The sequence below is a fragment of the Rattus norvegicus genome, chromosome 3, assembly GCF_021556685.1.
Source record: "Rattus norvegicus strain SHRSP/BbbUtx chromosome 3, alternate assembly SHRSP_T2T, whole genome shotgun sequence".
Classification (NCBI taxonomy): domain Eukaryota; kingdom Metazoa; phylum Chordata; class Mammalia; order Rodentia; family Muridae; genus Rattus; species Rattus norvegicus.
In genome coordinates this window covers 102,455,159-102,475,322 of record NC_141536.1, presented here as the reverse complement: position 1 = coordinate 102,475,322, position 20,164 = coordinate 102,455,159, and the positions used below count along the sequence as shown (strand labels likewise).

The window sequence follows — 20,164 nt, the reverse complement described above, 5'->3', positions numbered from 1 at the left end:
CTAAATCCATGCATGCTACTAATTTTAGTGTTAAAATTGGTTTGACATTACTAAGGGGCTAGAGAGATGGCTTAGCCATTAAGAGCATAAACCACTCTTCCAGAGGACTAGAGCTCCCAACCCCCACATCAGGTAGATCATAACAACCTGGAACTCCAGCTCCAGAGCCTCCAGTGACCTCTTCTGCCTGCCTCAAATATCTGCACCCAGACGCACATGCCCACGCCCATGCGTACACATACAAATACACAATTTTAAAAAGTTTTTATTTTTAAAAAAATTTCTAATCTTGAACCCCAAAACAGGAAAGTGAGGTACTTAAGACAGCAATTGTAGGATTGTGAATGAGACCCTTGATAGACTGAGCAGCAGATGCTATGTGCGATGAGGGTGACAAGAGATTTGGAAGTGCTACTAGTATTCAATAGTCTACATCATTTTGAAAAAAATATAAATTGATCTAGCATATAGTAACATTGTAGAAAATATCTGTCATATCACTTATATAACTTTCATTCCATGTATCTCAATAATACCACAACGTTTTTTGTTTGTTTTGTTTTTCTAAGATTTATTTTATTCTTATTTGTATGTTTATGGGGAAGGGGAATTATGTGCTCCTGAGTGCAGTGCCCAAGGAGGCCAGAAGAGGGCATAAGAACCCATGAGCTGGAGTTACAGCTAGCACTGAGTTTTCAGATAGGAATAAAAGTGACTTCTGTCTTTGGGTGGCTCAGTGGTTAAGAGCACTGGCAACATGTTCTTCCAGAGGACCTGAGTTCAGTTCCCAGCAACCGCATGGTGGCCCATAACCATCTGTAATGAGGTCTGGTGCCCTCTTCTGGTGTGTCTAAAAACTGCTAGAGTGTACTTATATAAGTAAAAATTAGTTTAAAAGGGGGGGGGGGCAGCAAGCACTCTTATAAAGGGCCGAACTACCTGTCCAGCCCCACATGTGGCCTCTTACTCTCATTGTTGCATCTCTCTTTTTCCATGGCTACATCATCCCTCCTTAGGTCCTCTGATGAGCACTTGTTTGGACTAGTTCACCCGTCTTCAAACTTTACCCTTCAATTGCTTTACATGCTACGAGCAGACTAGACTAAACTTTGGAGATCAGAGGTTTGTGTCTGAGTTGGTCATATCATCTGCCCAGGTCTTTTTTTTTTTTAAGAAGTAATTCTAAACTCCTTCATGAGGCACTTCAAACAGGTCTTCTATGATGTTCCCAACTTCTCTACAGCTCCTGGGAAATAAAGACTATTTCTGAAGCTAACATGCAACTAATTTCTCACATTGTAAAATTGCTTTTAATTACACTAATTGCTTTTCCCTTCCCTAGTTGACATTTTTACCACCTGAAATCCTACTGGTCTCCCAAACCAAAGTCCTAGTTACTTGGGCAAGTATTGAATTCATGCTAAGCCAAGAGCAGCCAGTTCTCTGCTCTTGTCATAAGACAGAATTTATTTATTTTATGTATGTGAGTTCACTGTCACTGTCTTCAGACACACCAGAAGAGGGCATCAAGTCCCATGACAGATGGTTGTGAGCCACCATGTGGTTGCTGGGAATTGAACTCAGGACCTCTGGAAGAGCAGTCGGTGCTCTTAACCACTGTGCCGTCTCTAGGGCACCATGGCTTCATATTTTAATTATGAAGGGTACAGGCTTTAACTTCTCATACCTATGAATGAGGAATGTGCCTGACAACCCTTTACACATAGAATCAGCTCAGCATTCTGAGTGTTTGAGTACATGTAGCAAGAGAGAAAAACACTACCGTCTTCCACCAAGATGTTGATAGAAGACTATTCTCCCCCCCAACCCCCTGCCTTCTGTAAGTAACGTAAGACCAGCCTGGAAGACTCCTTACTCATGCTAAGCCAAGAAAGTTACCCAAATGTTGTTTGTTTAGATAATTTATTATAAAGTTGCTACTTGTTTTTTTTTTCTTCAAGAACATTTACCTTTCATGTTTAAAAATCATCGCAATTATACAGGATCACCAACTCAGATAAGTTCGAGCCTTCCAAGAAGTAGATGCTTGCTCAAACACCACTCTACTCACGCAGTGACATCGGTAGTCATAATGGTTCCAACAGAGTACCCTGAAACCACAGAGGAAAGAGGCATTTATCTTTGAGAACTGAGACTGGGATGGAATATGGACTACTCTACCATCTCTGAAGTACAGCTAGTAAGAGAAGTAGATATTGGCCGAGAGAGAGAGAGAGAGAGAGAGAGACAGAGACAGAGAGAGAGACAGAGAGAGAGACAGAGAGAGAAACAGAGAGAGAGAGAGAGACAGAGACAGAGAGAGAGACAGAGAGAGAGACAGAGAGAGAGACAGAGAGAGAGACAGAGAGAGAGACAGAGAGACAGAGAGAGAAACAGAGAGAGAGACAGAGACAGAGACAGAGACAGAGAGAGACAGAGAGAGAGACAGAGACAGAGACAGAGACAGAGAGAGAGACAGAGAGAGAGACAGAGAGAGAGACAGAGAGAGACAGAGAGAGACAGAGAGAGAGACAGAGAGAGACAGAGAGAGAGACAGAGACAGAGAGAGACAGAGAGAGAGACAGAGAGAGACAGAGAGAGACAGAGAGAGACAGAGAGACAGAGAGAGAGACAGAGAGAGAGACAGAGAGAGAGACAGAGAGACAGAGAGAGACAGAGAGAGACACAGAGAGACACAGAGAGAGAAACAGAGAGAGAGACAGAGACAGAGACAGAGAGAGAGACAGAGAGAGAGACAGAGACAGAGACAGAGAGAGAGACAGAGAGAGAGACAGAGAGAGACAGAGAGAGAGAGACAGAGAGAGACAGAGAGAGAGAGACAGAGACAGAGAGAGAGACAGAGAGAGAGACAGAGAGAGACAGAGAGAGAGACAGAGAGACAGAGAGAGACAGAGAGAGACAGAGAGAGACAGAGAGACAGAGAGAGACAGAGAGACAGAGAGACAGAGAGAGAGACAGAGAGAGAGACAGAGAGAGACAGAGAGAGAGACAGAGAGAGAGACAGAGAGACAGAGAGAGACAGAGAGAGACAGAGAGACACAGAGAGACACAGAGAGACACAGAGAGAGACACAGAGAGAGAGACAGACAGACAGAGACAGACAGAGGCAGAAGCAGTTATAGTCATGTAGGTGAAACATTGCTCAGTGTCACCCAAGAGCGTCCCTCAGTAAAACTGCAACAACATGGAACCATGAAGTGTGCAGGTGACGGACAGGGAAAGGGTAAGTACATGTCAATCAATGATTGTGTAGATGGGATGTATACGCTTACTATACTTAACTTAATTTTTATATTCTCTCTTCTAGACCCTTCTTTTTATAAGGTCTTAGGAATTCTTTGCACAGCCTCAACCTACATGGAGGATCCAAGAACATGATCACTACTTCGATATCCAATAGAATTATTCAATATCCAATAGAATAATTATGGGACCAAGCAGATATGCAGATCGGAATTAACAAACTGTTAGAAACTTTTACACAAACTGGCCTGCTGGTTCCTCTCATCCCCAAGGACTGAGCCACACTTCAAAAATCTTGGTCTCTGAACCAACCTCCTCTTTCATAGTTGGGAAAAAATAAAGATCCAAGGAATTTGAAGTTCCTTGTGCAAAGTTCATCACAGGACTTAGTGGCAGAATGAGAAATGAAAGTGTCTTAACTGTCCTCCCCTGGTCTTTCGAGATAAACTTAATTCTATTTGCAGAGCAAAATGAGCATGCGGTCCAAGGGTCCCCCAAGGTGACATTTAGGATAGAGACTGTTTCTTTTATTATGATAAGAAAAGACTTTAATAGAATTCAGTCATTTATTGTTAAATAATTCAGAATCAATGCTAAGTATTTTATTCTATTCCAACTTTCATTCATTTTGATATTGAATTACCAGAAATGACAGCTCTTGGATCTTCTAACTTCTTGCTTCTGACAAGGGGATTAGGAGGGGATGCGTCAAAGACCTTCTCAGAGCTAGCAACAGCTGACCACATAGGCTGTAGAGATCAAAGCCCAAGGGAGAGTCCCTCCCATCTTACAAAGAAAAACTTAGATGTTGTGCTTGCCCATGAGATGAGGCAGAAGGAGTTTAAGGCCAGGCTACACTACAAGGTCAGAAACAGTCTCACTATAGAAGCAACGAAGAGCTAAGGGTGCATCTCAGTGCTTAGCATGCCCATGACCCTAGGCTCAATCTACAACACAGCCAAAAACAAGCAATAGGATAATCAAAGACAGAAAAAAGGAAAATAAATTCTCCTCCGCTAAAACTCTATGAGGAAGACAGTATTTGGACTCTCTGACTAGCACAAAATAATATATGTTAGTTTAGGTGTTAAGTGATTTAAAATACACACACACACACACACACACATAATTTATTGAAACTTAATACATGTACAGATATTGCAAATCACCTTTACCAAGATAATTGGAGTCTATGACTTAGTGAAAAAACAGGCTGTTAGAAGTAGGGAAAAGTGGAGATACATGTTCCTGACACTGAAAACTCTTAGGTCATATATTGAGACTAAACGAAGTTAAAGTTCTTCTCTTATTTAAGTGGATGGGTACCGATGTTAGGACAAAACATTTTATGAAGAATGTACTAAAGGTATTTCCTTCTCCACAGTTAATGAGTTAATATGTTTGTGAAGACAAGAGATTTCTTGTCATATAACAAAAATTAGCATGCAGTGGCTTACAGAGACAATATAAATATATCTGAGTTGGTGCTAGAACGTTATGATTGCAGACTTCAATAAAGATATGAAGGGGTTGGGGAAGTAGCTCAACTGTATAGTGCTTGCTTGGTATGTGGGAAGTCCAAAGTTCAGTCAACAGCACTGCATAGACCAGCTATGACAGGGCTGACCATAAACCTAGCATTTGATAGGTAGACAAGAAAAGCAATTGCAAGGCCATCTTGGCCACACAGTGACCTTTTGAAAGCTTATTCATTAATTTTTAACCTTTTATTTAATTTCTATGTTGACATGTATACTTATGTGCATGTTGTGTATGTCTATAGTACAGGCAGTCTACAGGCAATCATGGAGGCCAGAGGAGACATTCAAAGAAAGACATTAAGTGTCTTCGTCTATTACTTTCTGTCTTATTCCCTTAAGGGTCTCTCAATGAACCAGAAAATAACCATTTTTGGCTAGGCTAGCTAGCCAGAGAACTTCCTGGAATTTGAGCTCCATCTACCTCTGTCTCTCAACACTGAGGTTACAGTCTATGGTTACTATGATTACAACCACTACAGTCATGCCTAACTTTTTGCATGCTGCTAGAGATTTGAATTCAAGTCCTCATGGTGACATACAAGCATATTATCCCCTGTTCTCCAGAGATGATTGCTTTTATTGCCTTCAGAACTCATGGCTCTCCTTGATTATGGTTAACATATAAGTCATGTTAGCTCCTTTCTCTACAAGACAGCAAACTGGAGATAATACAGACGTCTCTTTCTGGCAAGTCCTGTCTCAGCTGGATTGTACCTCCTGAATTTAAACATCTGCCTTAAAGGATGGACTAGCAAAGGTCTAGAGGTGAATTTTCTCAGCTGACCACATTCAGCAGCCTTTTCCAAATTAATACAATGTGCACTGTGGTTCTCTTGTGTGTCACCCCCTTTACTTGCCATCCAAGAAAATGAGAGAGAACATGAAAAGGAGGTTTACTGAGGAGTTACCGAAGAGAAATGCTTCACAACTTACAGATTATCCAAACGTCTAAGGAAATTACTTAACTGAGAAGTATCCCTGTTTTAACACAGTTCCTTAATATGGCTTTGGTTTCTAAATCCTGCTGTCTCAAATATCACTCCACTCACAGGCTAAGTGTTCTCTAGACCCTCTATCAAGGTCCTGCAAGTGAGTAGACATTGTAAACGTTGCTGAGAACAATGAGAACATTCCCACTGATGTCTGAGTCGTCTACCTTTTGCAACTGCAATTCTTCCATCCTATCTTTCGTCCTTGCCATCCAATGCTCTTGCTTTGTTATCAAGAAAGTCTTACAAACTCTGCTCAATGCTTGGATCTCCCCTTTACCCTTCTAAGTAGTAATGTACCCTCTAAGATAGGTGCTCTCAGGCAGGAGTTCTTTCTCCTGAAGGATTTAAAGCTGTCATTCTCCAAAGCTAGGTATGCTACCTCTGCCCAAGGATTCAACTGTACAAATGGTTGTGCGGTTACATGATTGTGTGGTTAAGTCTTTTTAGGAGGACAAATGAAGATTATCCAGGCAGAGGTCTGAAACTAGATCTCTGCACAAGGAAACTCTTTCTTGAGCAGGAAGTACAATGTCCAACCACTTCCTACCTGGCTTGGCTCCAGGCAGATGATGAACTGCAAAAATATAATATACAGAGGGAATATTTATGTGTCCTCCCCCTTCATCAGAGATACACAGTATTTTTTCTCCCATGTCACAAACATTGTAGCCACAATTTACAAGTACATACACAATCAAATTTCTATTGATTTAAAGATGCGTTTCTTTGATGTCCTTTGCCTTAACCCCATTTATAAAGCTGTTTTGCATTATTTCAAACTGTCAATGATTTGTGACTCATGAATATTCAAATCCAATTTGCACTTATCTTTTTGGTATGCATGCTTCCTTTCAATATGTCCCTACACGTGCCCTTTTGTTTTGTATTTATTTGTAGGTTGTTTTGTTGAAATAATACAATTTTTTTAAAGCCTAGTAAGTCCATTTAAAAACAAAGGGGAGTGATTAATGATTGGCTCTTCTTGGTCCCAGCCCACTGTCTCTATGTTGCCACTCAGAAAGTCCATTCATTCCAACAACCTGTCTTTGATATTAAAAATAGCATACACTTGCTGATTGATGTTAATTTTGGTGGGGTTGGGAGTGGGGAGCAGTTTTGCTGGACTCTGCATGTCTAAGAAAGAGTCCAAGAATTTGTAGATGAGCCCGAGCATTACAAAATAGAAAGAAAGGATTACTTGTTGTAGGAAAACAAAAAGTTCCAGCTGAATGGAGCTCTTCATGTCAGTGCAGATATCTTTTCCACTTTCGTGTGGAATGCTTGAAACGAGACCTAAGAGGACTACACATCCCTTTTAAAAGTCTCAGACGGCGATAGCTGGAGGAGACACTCAGGACTGGGTACTGCAGGTTGTCAGCGATGATTGACGCGCTCCAACTGCAGCACAGGGAGCCACCTGCCTACCAAACAAGCAGCTTCTTTCTTGCAAAACCTGTTTGAGGACAAACGGAAAGTGTTGTATGACAAAAAAAAATGGAGTTAAGAACATCTCTTTCATAACTGATTTCTGGACTCAGTCATGATTTCTAAGAAAATTGAAGCAACTAAATGTCCTGCGCTGCCAAAAAATATATGCAAATATAGAAATCTCTTTTATGCCAGTAGCTAAAATAGAAAACTAATAGATTTACAATGCTGTAGTGGTGTGTGTGTGTGTGTCTGTGTGTGTGTGTGTGTGTGTGTGTACGCGAGTGTAGGTCAGAGGACAACATTAGGTGTCAATCCTCCTCCTGCAGCTTGTTTGAGAAAGGGTCTGTAGCTGTCTCACCACTGCACAAGTCAGGCTAGCTGGCCAGAGCTGCTCCTCTCTCTCTCTCCTTGCCTTAAGAACACTGGGATTACAGATGTGATACCGTGGTGTTAGGCTTTATTTAGGCTCAAGAGTTCTGAATCCAGGTCTTCAAACTGCCAAAGCAAGTGCTTTCCCCACTGAGTGGTCTCTCCAACTCTCCCGCTCAATTTCTAGCCTTGCATTTAACCTGTACAGAAGTGTAAACCTCCTCTCATCTGGAGGAGATTTACATTTTAAATTTTTCTCATTGTTTCTCAATTAGAAATAGCACCTAGGTAAAATTGAACCATTCCAAAAGTTGCTAATCTTTTCTATAATGATTTTAAGATACACTTTATTTTTCATTTGTGTGTGTGTGTGTGTGTGTGTGTGTGTGTGTGTGTGTGTGTGTGGTGTGTAAATGCTGGCAGAGGCCAGAGGAGGGCATCAGATCCTTGTAGATGGAGTTATAGACGATGGTGAGACTGGTGTAGATACAGAGAATTGAACTCAAGCCCTTGGTAAGAGCAGCATGTTGTCAGAGTTGCTGAAAATCCCTCCAGCCCCTTGTTTTGTTTTTATCACGAGAAAATCTTCTGTTGTTATATTTTATTCCCATTTATACCAAAGTCCTTTATCTAAAAATGTTCATAATGTTTTCTTGACCTTATCTCTTTGTGTATGATTGTTTATATCATGATTATGCCCTGATTTGAAAATCAAACATCATAGATGCATCCTGTTACCTCAAGCTGCCTGTGAGTCTACTGTAACTATGTCTATGACTAAATGGTTCGCTACATGCGGCCTGACTTCTGACCTATGAATGCAAGCATTTCCTCCTGGGAGCTAGGAAACTTCTAAAGCAAAGATTCTAGCATTATGTTTCCTTGTTCTGGTATACTCTGGCTAACTTGATGTGTAAGTCAGATGGAGATGCTCTCACTTGGAAAGGCTGAATCACTCACAGGGTCTGGGGAAGAGGTGGAGGGCTACCTTATATTGTTATGAAAATCTATTGGGATTATTCAAATGCAAGATTTAGCATACTGACTGGCACCTGGTCAGTGTTCACCACAGAAGAGCTGTCCCTAAAGCTACCAGAAACTGTGCCTAGTCTGTAGTTAATTGTATTTTAGAATGAACAAAATTTGTCTTCTTAAAATGTATCCCAAGCCTCTCCTGTTTGTCATTAATACTATTAAAGCAAATGTTCTACTCCAGGGCAAGGCCCTTCCTCCTAACGGTGCTGCTCTTGGGACTCTGGTGAAACCTCCCACAATATCAAGGGGAAGTTTGCTGGAGCATGCTCTCTCTATATATCTCTCTATCTTTCTCTGTATCTATATCTATTTCTATATATGTGTGTGTGTACATATATATCTGTATCTCTCTGTATCTCTCTCCCTGTATCTCTGTCTTTCTCTCTGTCTCTCTGTCTCTGTCTCTCCCACACTATCATTTATTATGTATTTACCTATCTCCACCTCTCCCTTTATCTCTCCATCTCACTAGCCCTATCATTTGTCATCTAGCATCCATCGTCTATTTAATTATCATCTACTACCTACCTATTGATCTGTCTCTTAGTCTTTATTGTTCTGTCTTTCTCTGTCCCTGCTTCTCTCATACTATGATTTTTCATCCATCCACCCATCCATCCATCCACTCACCCACCCATCCATCCATCCATCCACCCACCCTCCCTCCCACCCATTCACCCACCCACCCACCCACCCATCCATCCATCTTTCTTTATCTCTCTGTCTCTGCCCCCCACTGTTTGTGTCTCTTTTGTCCCCTTCCCCAACTCACTCTGTCTTTAACAATAGCACCCAACTATAGCATTCAGAGGAAGAGAAACACTTCCTCCCAGTGTGGTTACAGGAAAATAGAAGCCTCAAACCTGCTGTAGCTACCTGGCTTCCATCCCATGGATAAACCTGATGCATACAAGAGGTCAATGCTAAGAGAAGAGATGGGAAGGAGACAGCACCTGCCTCAGCTCTTACCAATGAATAACTTTTTTTTCTGTTATGGCTTAAGCAAATCAGGATTTTCTATTCCTGGAAGCCAAAAAGTATTCTAAGTGATTCCGGGAGGCCACCTGAAGAGTGTCCAGCGCATGAGTTTCCATGCGTGTGTAAACAGGCAGGACCTGCTTCAGCCTCTACTGTGAATCTCCCCAGTCATATCTCCACATCTCTGAGCACTCTGCAACCGTGTCGCCACAAAGTGCATGTCTTTTTGAAATAGAATACAACCCTTCAAGATTTCCCCAACCTCCTCACAGCTCACAGAACTGAAATGTCCAACCTAGCTTTATAGAGGTGGAATTCAAGGCAAAAGGTGAGTTCATAGCCACTACTGCTGTGACTCTGTCACTGGGTGGCAGACCACAGTCCGCAGGCGTTTAGCATTCATTATGTATCGTAAGTTTTCTTGGTCCTCTTGAAATCACAACTCTAAGTAAAATGATAGCACACAATCACCAAAATGAAGGGATTTTTTTAAATTGTTATTTCAGAGTTCCCTATTTCTATTTCCAACTGCTGAACAGAACTGTCTATATATAACTTTAAGATATGTGAAGGTCCTCAAGTTTAATCTTTCATCTATGTAAAGAGAACAAACTGAGATTGCTTTATAGTTTAGAAACCTAGATAATGAGTTGAATGGTCAAGATAAGAAACACTCAACTAAGTCAGACAATGAACTTTTTCCATAACGCTGAAGCAGTTTGTACTCCTCTACCCTGTGATTCCCCAAACTATCTATGATTTAACTTCCGTGGCTCTCCCGGGGCTACAGAGACAGTTTGCCCTTGAACAGTCAGTAAAGCAGAGACCAGGTGGTTCTCTATGGCCTAAAATGCACAGAACCACGGGTCTGGAGACACTCTTTGATATTATCTAAGGGGCCAGGCACAGGTAATTCCAGAGCCCTGCCTAGGATCATACAAGAGACAAGCCAGCTGACCTCCCAGCGTTCTTCTTTTTAGTATCTGCTTCTTAGGTAAAGTAGCTCTTCAAATTTGCATGAATGAATACATTACAAAATGTAATGCATGGGGTAAGTTGTTGATGCTTAGTTCATCTCCATGAGAACCTGCCTGTGCCATAAGGTTCGGCTTTATGGTTTGTTTGTTTGTTTACTCTTTTAAGGTATAGAAAGGGAAGCCACTGGTCTTTTTTTAAAAGCAGAATCCTACTAGCCATAGAGTAATAGACTAAAATACATAATACACATTTAAAATATGGCATTAGTAGACCAATACACTTCAGTATGCAAGAAGTTAAAAACCAATAAGACATGAACAAATTAATATAAAATAAGTTATGTAATAGAGCATGACTGAAAAGGAAAGTAGATGTAGATTGTTGACTAATAATTCTTAAAGAAATTGAAGGAGGGATTAAAAATCCTTCTTTGAAAGTATTGCTGTATTATTTTTGAAAGGAACACTACATATTTTTAAGAAACTGATCATTTTGATCAGATATTTTTTTTTGTCTGAGAACAAACTGGGAAGAAATCTTCCTCAAGTATAATTCTTTGTGTGAAAATAACAAAATTCTGCTACCAAAATTAGGCAAAATTTTTTAACATTAAAGAAAAGAGAAAAGGAGAAATGACTAGCTCCTTTCTCACAGCAACGAAAACTTAAAACTCAGAAGCAAGGTTATATTAGCCAAATCTAGTTATGCAATTCAGTACCCTCACCAACTTATAGATCCAGCCAGATACATAGGTGTAGTCTAATATTGAAAAGACTGGAAGTCCAATATCACAGTGAGAATAGAAGAAAAGTAACTTATTGCACGAAGAAAAATAAACTGACAATATTTAACATTCAGTTAAAACATTAAGATCTTAGTAAATTGGGTAAGGAGTGGAGGGGAAATTCCTCAGTCTGATTAAGATCCTTATCAGTTAGCTGCAGTAAATAACATCTGTAATGGAGAAAAGGGAGGAATGAGATAATGATGTGTTCTATGTAGGAATTCCTCTCTTCAGACTTGTCCTGGAGATTTGGTCCTAGATAAGGCAAGAAGGAAAGGGGGGATGAGGGGAAGGCTTGGGGGGAAAATGTCAAATAAAAGAAAAACAAAAAGAAGAAAGAAAGGGAAGAAGAAGGGAAGGAAGAAACTGCTATTGTATTTAGACAATAATACTGTTATTTGCACAAACTGAGCACCCAAGGAAGAGAATTTACAGACAAACCGGTATTAGAAAGGTAACTGAAGGATCACCAAGGAAGCAATGTAGTTGGCATGTTGATTGTATTGGAAATATACTGCACTTTTAGAGGAAACAAAATCTATTGGTAATAGCTTACGTCAAATGAAAAGGAAAAGCAATTAGGAGTTGAATAATTTCATAGAGTGTCTATCTTTATAACCTCAGAAGACAAAACAAATTTTTTATATAAGACAGAACAGAAGCCATAAGAAAATATGTAGACATATTAATCTATGGTAAAACTTAACAGTTAAGTTCATCAAAACATTTTTAAATTAAAGAAGAGGACAAGGGGGAGGAGGAGGAGGAGAAAAAGCAAAAATGGAAGGAAATAATTTCGACATAGATTTTATAAAACTAATAATAAAAAAGAAACCTCTGTGGAGAAATGGAGGAAACGCACAAATAGGCTTCTTACAGAGGAGCGTGACCCACAAGAAAGCATTCAGCTTAGGAAATGAGTGCTTAAAACCACAGTGAGCTCCTCCCTCACTTGGAAAAAGGTAAAAGAAGGGGACACAGAGATGGAGATGAGGAAAAGGAAGAACCAAGAGTTACAGAGTTAGCTGTGAGCAGGTATATATCATACAAATGTGTGTTATGCATTATGTATAATAATGTAAAGCCCAGTTTAGACCCTGAGTTTATGAAAATCTTTGCATATGAACTTCAAGAGTCATGTACCAGAATGCTTACACCAGAGCTCTCTACAACAGTAGCAATAAAATGGCAACAGCCCAAAGAAGGAAAGATAAATAAATTGTGTTATTTTTACACAATGAAATGGCAAGAAGAAACTGAAGTGAATTAATTATGGCTACATAGATACACAAATTTAATCCTAAAAATGCAGTCTTGAATGAAAACCAAAATCTAGAAAGATGAATTTAGATGCGATGAGCTTTAAAAATAAAAGCAAAGATGCAGTATGTTATTTAGGAATATAATGCAGTACAAATACATTCTTCCTCTATATTTGTAGGGAATTAGTTACCGTCAGGATTCCTTTTAGATGTTAAAATACATGGGTGCCCAAGTCTTCTATAGAACAGGCTGTAGGGCCAGCAAAACAGCTCGGCAGGTAAAGGTGCTTTCCTTCAAGCTTGAAGATTCGAGTTTGATCCCCACGACGCACATGGCGGAAAGAGAAATCGAACTCTAATAGTTTTTCTTTGGCCTCACACCTCACACATTCACCCAAACATATTTAAAAATAAAAAAATAAATGTGTGTATGTGTACATGTGTGTAACTTAAAAATGTGCTTCAATGATTTTATAAAACTTGCGTGCATCCCTCTGCATATTATTTTTCCTTTGAGACAAGGCATTATTACACGTTGATTTCAAACGTGTGTTTATCCTAGGCCAACTTCCACCTTGGGATCTGCTAGCTTCAGCCTCTCAAATGCCTCCCACGCATGTTTAATCAACTCTGTGTTTATTATAAAGCCTGACACAATGTAAATGCTTTGTAGATACTTGTTATAGTGCATTATTTGGGGAACAATAACATGGGAGAAAGGTCATACATAATCAGTGTTGATTCAGTGTTTTTAAAAAGTAGTTTTCTTCTGAGGAGCTAGAAAGTTGGTTCGTGGCTCAACAGTTAAAAAACTTACTGCTCTTGTAAAAGACACAAATTCAGCGCCCATGCTGGGCAGATCACACTTACCTGTAACTTCGACTTTACAGGGTCTGACACTCTCTAGTGGTCTCAGTTGGTCCGTGAACACACCACACACACACACACACACACACACACACACACACACACACACACACACACACACACATACAAATTAAAATAAGTCTCTAAAATATTTTCCATCAGGGATTGATTGAATCTACGTGTGATTCTATGTGTGCACACAGGCCAATATATTAACAACATGTAACATATGCTATATATAATTGAAATCATTTATATGAGATTTGATATATAGTCCAACTGACCAACTACTGACTAGGACAGATTTACTTACTCTAACAGAAAAAGCAGATAATAAAAGATTTTTACAAGCCTGTGACTGTGTGTAATACTCTCTCCTTCATTGAGTAGCTCGTTCACAAATACTCCTGTAACATCTACACATTTTCCTCTGTGACAAGTACATTCAAAGCAGAAGTAGAAGAAGAATCAGTGGGCCTGTGAAACACTAACACCGTGACTAAGGAGCAAAGAGTAACAACGACTATGGAGAAGACAACACATGCCAGAAATCCTAGGTCTAGGTGAGGCATGAAGTAGAAATTTGAGAACAAGTTAGAGGGTTCTGAGTAGCTTGTAGAAAAAGGAGAAATTGAAGAAAGGAACAAAACACGACGGAAGAGAAAGAGACAGAGGGAAAAGAGTGGGGAGAGTGCTCCTTCTACAACAGTGAATCTCCACAGAAATCAGGCAACTCTGGAGAATAACTGAAGCTCAAGGCAGCAAAGGTGAAGTGTAGAGGCTGAGAAACACTTCCTACAACAACGAATTCTTCAATCAAACAAATCAAAAATGACCGAAGTGTAAGGTGAAGACTCTCCTGGGGGATATCTCAAAACACTCAAACTGTGAGAGATTCTTAGGGATGTTGATTTAAATATGTGTACCCTTCAGCCTTTTTTCTTTTAATTCTAGGAAATTAATTCTGATTTTGAAGAAATAACTATTACTTCATTTCCAAAGATGGGTATCACAAGAGTTTATATAAAAATAGGTATATGTAAAATATGTGTCCGTATAAATCATACATATTTTTAGACTGGGCTAGCTTTCCATTACTGTGACTAATTATCTGAAACACTTAATTTATAAGAGAGATGGCACATACACTTTTAGCTCACAGTTTTGGCAATTTTATCTCCAAATTCAGCTACTCTATTTGCTTCTCTCCTATGGCAAAGCAGTGTGTATCAGGCATGAGTACATTGTAGAAGAAAACCATTTGGGGAGGAAAAGAATAAAGAATGGAGAAAGGTCTGGGGGTTCATCATTTCCCTCAAGAGTTCTCCAATAACATACCAACCTCCCCTCAGGCTCAATTCTTCACTTGATCTTAGACAAAAGGCCGAGAAGTGATCAGGCCCAATTCTTAAAGGTCTCATTACTTCCCAGGAGGGCCATTCCAGGGATCAACACATGGAATCTTGAAGGACATTCAAGTTTCATCTGAAGCTTGTAGACAGTTCTCTATATGAAAAACACTACACTAAAAACAAAACACCATTGATAGGCATTTAAAACAGTATCATCACAGGGGCTGGAGAAATGGCTCAACTATTGACAGCATTAGCAAATGGAAATGGCCTGGGTTAGGTTCCCAGCACTCCCTTGACAGTTCACAACCATCTATAACTCCAGTTCTAGGCAATCCAATGCCTTCTTCTGACTGCCATAGACACCAGGCATGCACGTTGTGTACAGATTTCCATATAAGTAAAACACACATAAATAAACCAAAATAAACAAAGCTTAAAAAATACGTAACTCAAAAATAGTAATATCACAAGGAAGAGGTCAAGATGAGGGAGATAACGGTCAGGTGGAAAGGGGCCGGTAAGATGACTCAGTACCACCAAGCTTGAGGACCTAAGTTTAATTGCCAGGACCCACTAATGTAAAGTGAAAACTGACATCAGCAAGTTATACTCTGATCTTCATACAGGAACTGTGGCATGTCCTCCTCTAGCCAACACACACACACACACACACACACACACACACACACACACACACAAATAAACGTAATTTAAATTTTTAATATAAGAAGATATAAATATATGCAGTAAGACATATGCTTCTTAGTACTTTATTGGGTAGAAGACAAACAAATCAACTATGTCTCACAAATTGGCAGACAGCAATAAAAAACAGGAGGACACAATTAAAGTCACAACGATGAGAGAAGAGTAAGTTGTAAGAGAGGGCGATGACATATACAAAAGATTGGGAGAAAGAAAGACCCAACTTTAGACACTTAAGGGGCTAAACGATAATTTAAGTCCCAGGTTGTAGAGATAATTGTCTATAGCTAAACTAGGAGAACACATGCATGATACATATGGACGTATATGCGCACTTAATTAATGTGCAATTAATGACTAAAGATAGCTTTTGAGATGTGAGATGGGGAAAGAGACCAGAGGAGCAAGCTGAGACAATTAAAGCCCATGGACAAGAGCAGCAGAAGTGAGTACTTACCAGGGTTCTATCACTTTGAGATCTGGACATCAGTGGAATATCACTCGAGTTTGGTAGCACCATCAAGGCAAAGTAAGTCAGACTTAGACATCAATCACAGCTGAGAGGGAAGTGATCAACTTTGTAAAGACTGTAGAAAGAATGGACTCAGATTGGGTTATTTTATTAACATGTCTAATTGTATCTGAATGCCTCCTGGGTTCAGAAATAAACAGTCCTGTTTTATAATTCTTCTCCAGGCATAAGTTCCAAATCATTTTTTAAGCTACATCTGTGCTGAGCTTAGCCCAACTTACTATATAAATAAGACCTAATTGGTATAGTACACTAATGCAATCTTTTTGTAAGGTGACATTTTCCACGGAATCTGTATATAATATCACCTTTTAAATTTAGCCCAGTTTTCCTATTATATACTCCAGTCACCAAGGGAAACATTATTTAAATTTTTCTCCATTCCACATATACTCCAGCCAGCCTGCTGCAGTAGAGTAAAATTGCAATATTACACTCTTATTTCATTACTAATACTTGGGTTAATAAAAAGCTAGACATTAATAAGTTGATATCTCTGATAATTTGGAAGGATTTAGAAGACGGAGTTGTAGTTGGGAGGAGAGGTACTACCGTTTGCCTGGACCTTTCCCAGGGAAGTCTCCTCCATTCTTATTTTTCCCTTCACAACCTCTTCAATGTTCCCATAGCAGCCTTGGTGTACTTCTACCTTGCTTCTTGCCAGAGTCTGCTTACCTCAAGCCAAAAGTACATTTAATCACTCTCCTGTGTCAACACCTGTAAGTGTTCTTGAGAAACAAGGAAACTCGGCAATGTTTTGAATGTTTGCATTAAGGTAGGAAGGAATGAGTAAGTAATTTCTATCACTTCATTAGTGTGATCAATCCTAGCCTGGTGTCTGTGGGCTAGGATTTGGTGCTGTGTTCCTTAGAGGCGTTCCTAGCACATCACTGTGTTCTAAAGAATTATGAAGCTTCTATGCTACCCATGTTGCTAATCCCCAACTGAGTCTTCATTTGAAAATTAATGCTGCTGTATCTTATACGTCTGGAACACACTATTATGCTTCCTGGTAAAACTTCCAATTTGTGCTCATAAATTTGTTTTTAACCTGTCAAGCATGCATCTCTCGCTCCTTTGCATACCTGTTCTATCCCTTGTGAAATCACGGGGTTCTAAATTGCCAAGACATACTTTATTTCAGCAGTAATTTAGTAGAAGAAAAGCTACTGGTGGTTGAAGGTGTGTCTCTTGTGCCTCCCACCCTAGCTCCTCTCCTCTTCTCCCTGCACCAACAGAAAAAAAAGAGCCCCCACATGTATTACTCAACAAGACATTATGTAAGGAACAGTGATTGTGGGGCCACAGTTCAGGGATTTGGTCCCTGGGTTGTCACTACTTTGAGTTAATTAGGTCTAGAATGTATTAATTGCCTGCCCTGGGGCTTAATTTCCTCACATATGAAATAAGAAAGTCGTACCAAATAATGATTGTTAAAAATAACATAGTATCTTATTTATTAAGTCTTTGCTAAATGTAAGGGACTTGTACTATACATATATATATGTATATATATATATATATTAAAAATTAAATGAGCTAATATATATTACTGGGACCCTAGAAATCAACAAGCAAACCAAACTTGACCCATTCTCGACATACTGTGGAATTCTGTGGCCCATGCTTACTGTGGAATTCTGAAACCATTCATGCCAACCCTAGGCTTGGAAAACTAGAAAGACAAAATAAAGAAAGTATTGAGGAACCAACATAAGTTGCCCAGCAATGTCAGATATTGTCAGGATTTTTTGCCTATAGCCATAGATTTTTTAAAAAGCCAAAAACAGACAAACAACAACAACAAAAAACAAAAACAAAAACCCTACTTTTAATAATGGTTTTCAAATGCTTTGACTCCCCCCTCCTTCTAGCCCACCATCCAAAGATAGGGGAGAAGAGAGGGTAAAAAGACAAGGGGATGCAGACCTGTTTAGAAGTAGTTCCTCGGGCGACTCCAACCCCCGTTGTAGGATACCAGCAGTCCAGTTCAGTAGTGTCAGGATACAAAACATGAATCAGCAGTGCTGGCAAGACCCAACAGAAACTGCCAGGCCTCCATCCAATTGGCAGGAGTCAGCAGGAGAGACCAGGACCAGCAGAGATGCCAGGAGAAGTTATCTGGCATGCTTCTCTCAATGAAGTGAAGACTAAGAATGAGACCGACAAAACATTGCAAAGCTAGCTATGTAAGTGTGCCGTCACTGTCTGTTGAGTCCTATTTATATTCTCTCCACACATCACATGTCCTCTCAGGGGTCTTGTCTCAGCAAAACATCACATGAGTCTGTATCAGCAAAACACCATGTGAGTTGAGTCTGCATCAGCTAACATATCCAGAAACTTCCACTTCACTTGCCTCAGGTTATTGATATCTAAAGCATTAGAAAGTGACATGAAACAGATATATTAAGACAAATGGGGACAAGCTAATCCAGGATGTTTTTGCACAGCAAAGGAAACTATCTGCAGGATTAAGAGAATATATCTGCAAATTCATTATCCAGCAAGAGACTAGTATGCACAATATATAAGGAACTTTAAATGTATAGCATAAAATGACAGGGGCTGGAGAGATATCTCAGTGCTCAAGAACACTGACTGATCTTCCAGAGCACCTGGGTTCAATTTCCAGCACCCAAATTGCTAATCACAACAGTCTGTAACTAGTTCCATGGGACTCTGACAGCCACTTCTGGCATACTTGGGCAGTACACTTGCAAGTAGGACACTGACATACATGCAGGCAAAATACTAACACATATCATGTAAAAATTATATGATAGCACACAGCTTTACTTCTGAAGAACAGGCAGATCTCTATAAGTTAGAGGCCAGTCTTCTTTACATAGTGAATTCCAGTACAGCTAGAGCTATGTAAAAGACCTTGTCTAAGATGATAGACAGACAGACAGACAGACAGACAGATAGATAGATAGATAGATGATAGATACGTACATACATAGATACATAGATAGATATATATATAAATAGATACATAGATGATATAGAAGATAGATAAACACAAATTAGTTAAAGATGAGTCAAAGATCTGAATAAAACGTTCTCAAAATATATCACATACATGGTCAAAAATTATATGAAAAAATGCTAAATATCATCAGTCTTCCAAGAAATAAATATTAAAACTACAATGAGATATAACATTCCAGTTAGAACACCTGCCATCAAAAAGACAGAACAATAGCGAATGTTCATAGTAGACAAAGCTGCCCCGAGAAATCATGAAATATTAAATGAGAGTCTCAGTGTCAGGCATAGGATGACTCTATTTGAGGTCCCTATTGGTCAGGGAGATCCCATTAGTCTCCGAAACAAAATAGAATATGGCCCATCAGGACTAGACTAAGTTGCTGAAGGCCTCACATAGTTTGGTTGCAGGGCAAAGAAATCAGCCTTCAACTCTGGGGAGGCAGAGACAGGCATATTTCTGAGTTCATGCAATTCGGCCACTAGGCATCTATCCAAAAGAAATTAAATCATTATATCAAAGCCATTGAGTTTCTACACCCCCTTGTTTACTGTAGTATTATTCATAATTACCTGTTGTCAAACCAACCAAGGTGAACATTAATATATGGGTAGGTAAAGGAAATAGCAGTCACTATGAAGGTGTGTGTGTGTGTGTGTGTGTGTGTGTGTGTGTGAATATTATGCCACCATAAGAGAAAAATGAAGTTTTGTCATTTGTAACAACATATAAGGAACTGGAGGTCATTGTGTTACATGAAACAAGCCAGAGACCAATTGGTACATACTAGATGATACGAAAATGAAAGGCCCGTCTCATCCAAGAGTAGAGAGGAATACTAATCTCTGGAAACTAGAGCAGGTAGAGGGAGAGGTTGTGGAAAGAAGTTAGAGAAAACCAATGCTGAAGTGGAAGTCTGCTTCAGCAAACCTTCCTCTCACAAGACAGCCTCCAGAAAAACATCCCATGACACAACCGAGTTTTCAAGAACACCAGAAATTCCCACTTCTACACAGCACAGTTAGATGGAACCCATCCTGGTTGTTTGTAGCGCAGTAGGGTAAACTATGGGTTTCAAC

The 20,164-nt window shown here is 39.6% G+C and overlaps 1 long non-coding RNA gene across 4 annotated transcripts; it reads right to left on the bottom strand.

The window, feature by feature from the left end:
• Nucleotides 1-1,909: 1,909 nt before the first annotated feature.
• LOC102555456 (uncharacterized) lies at nt 1,910-18,308 on the bottom strand. 4 transcript variants are annotated; one of them, XR_015683731.1, is made up of 4 exons: nt 18,023-18,308; nt 16,019-16,148; nt 12,826-12,933; nt 1,910-2,111 (listed from the first exon to the last, which is right to left on the bottom strand). It is a non-coding gene; the product is annotated as an uncharacterized LOC102555456 (long non-coding RNA). The 4 variants fall into 4 exon arrangements; XR_015683730.1 differs by lacking the exon at nt 1,910-2,111 and adding an exon at nt 3,859-7,250; XR_015683729.1 differs by lacking the exon at nt 12,826-12,933 and having other exon boundaries at nt 1,913-2,111; nt 18,023-18,305.
• Between the last annotated feature and the right edge of the window lie 1,856 nt (nt 18,309-20,164).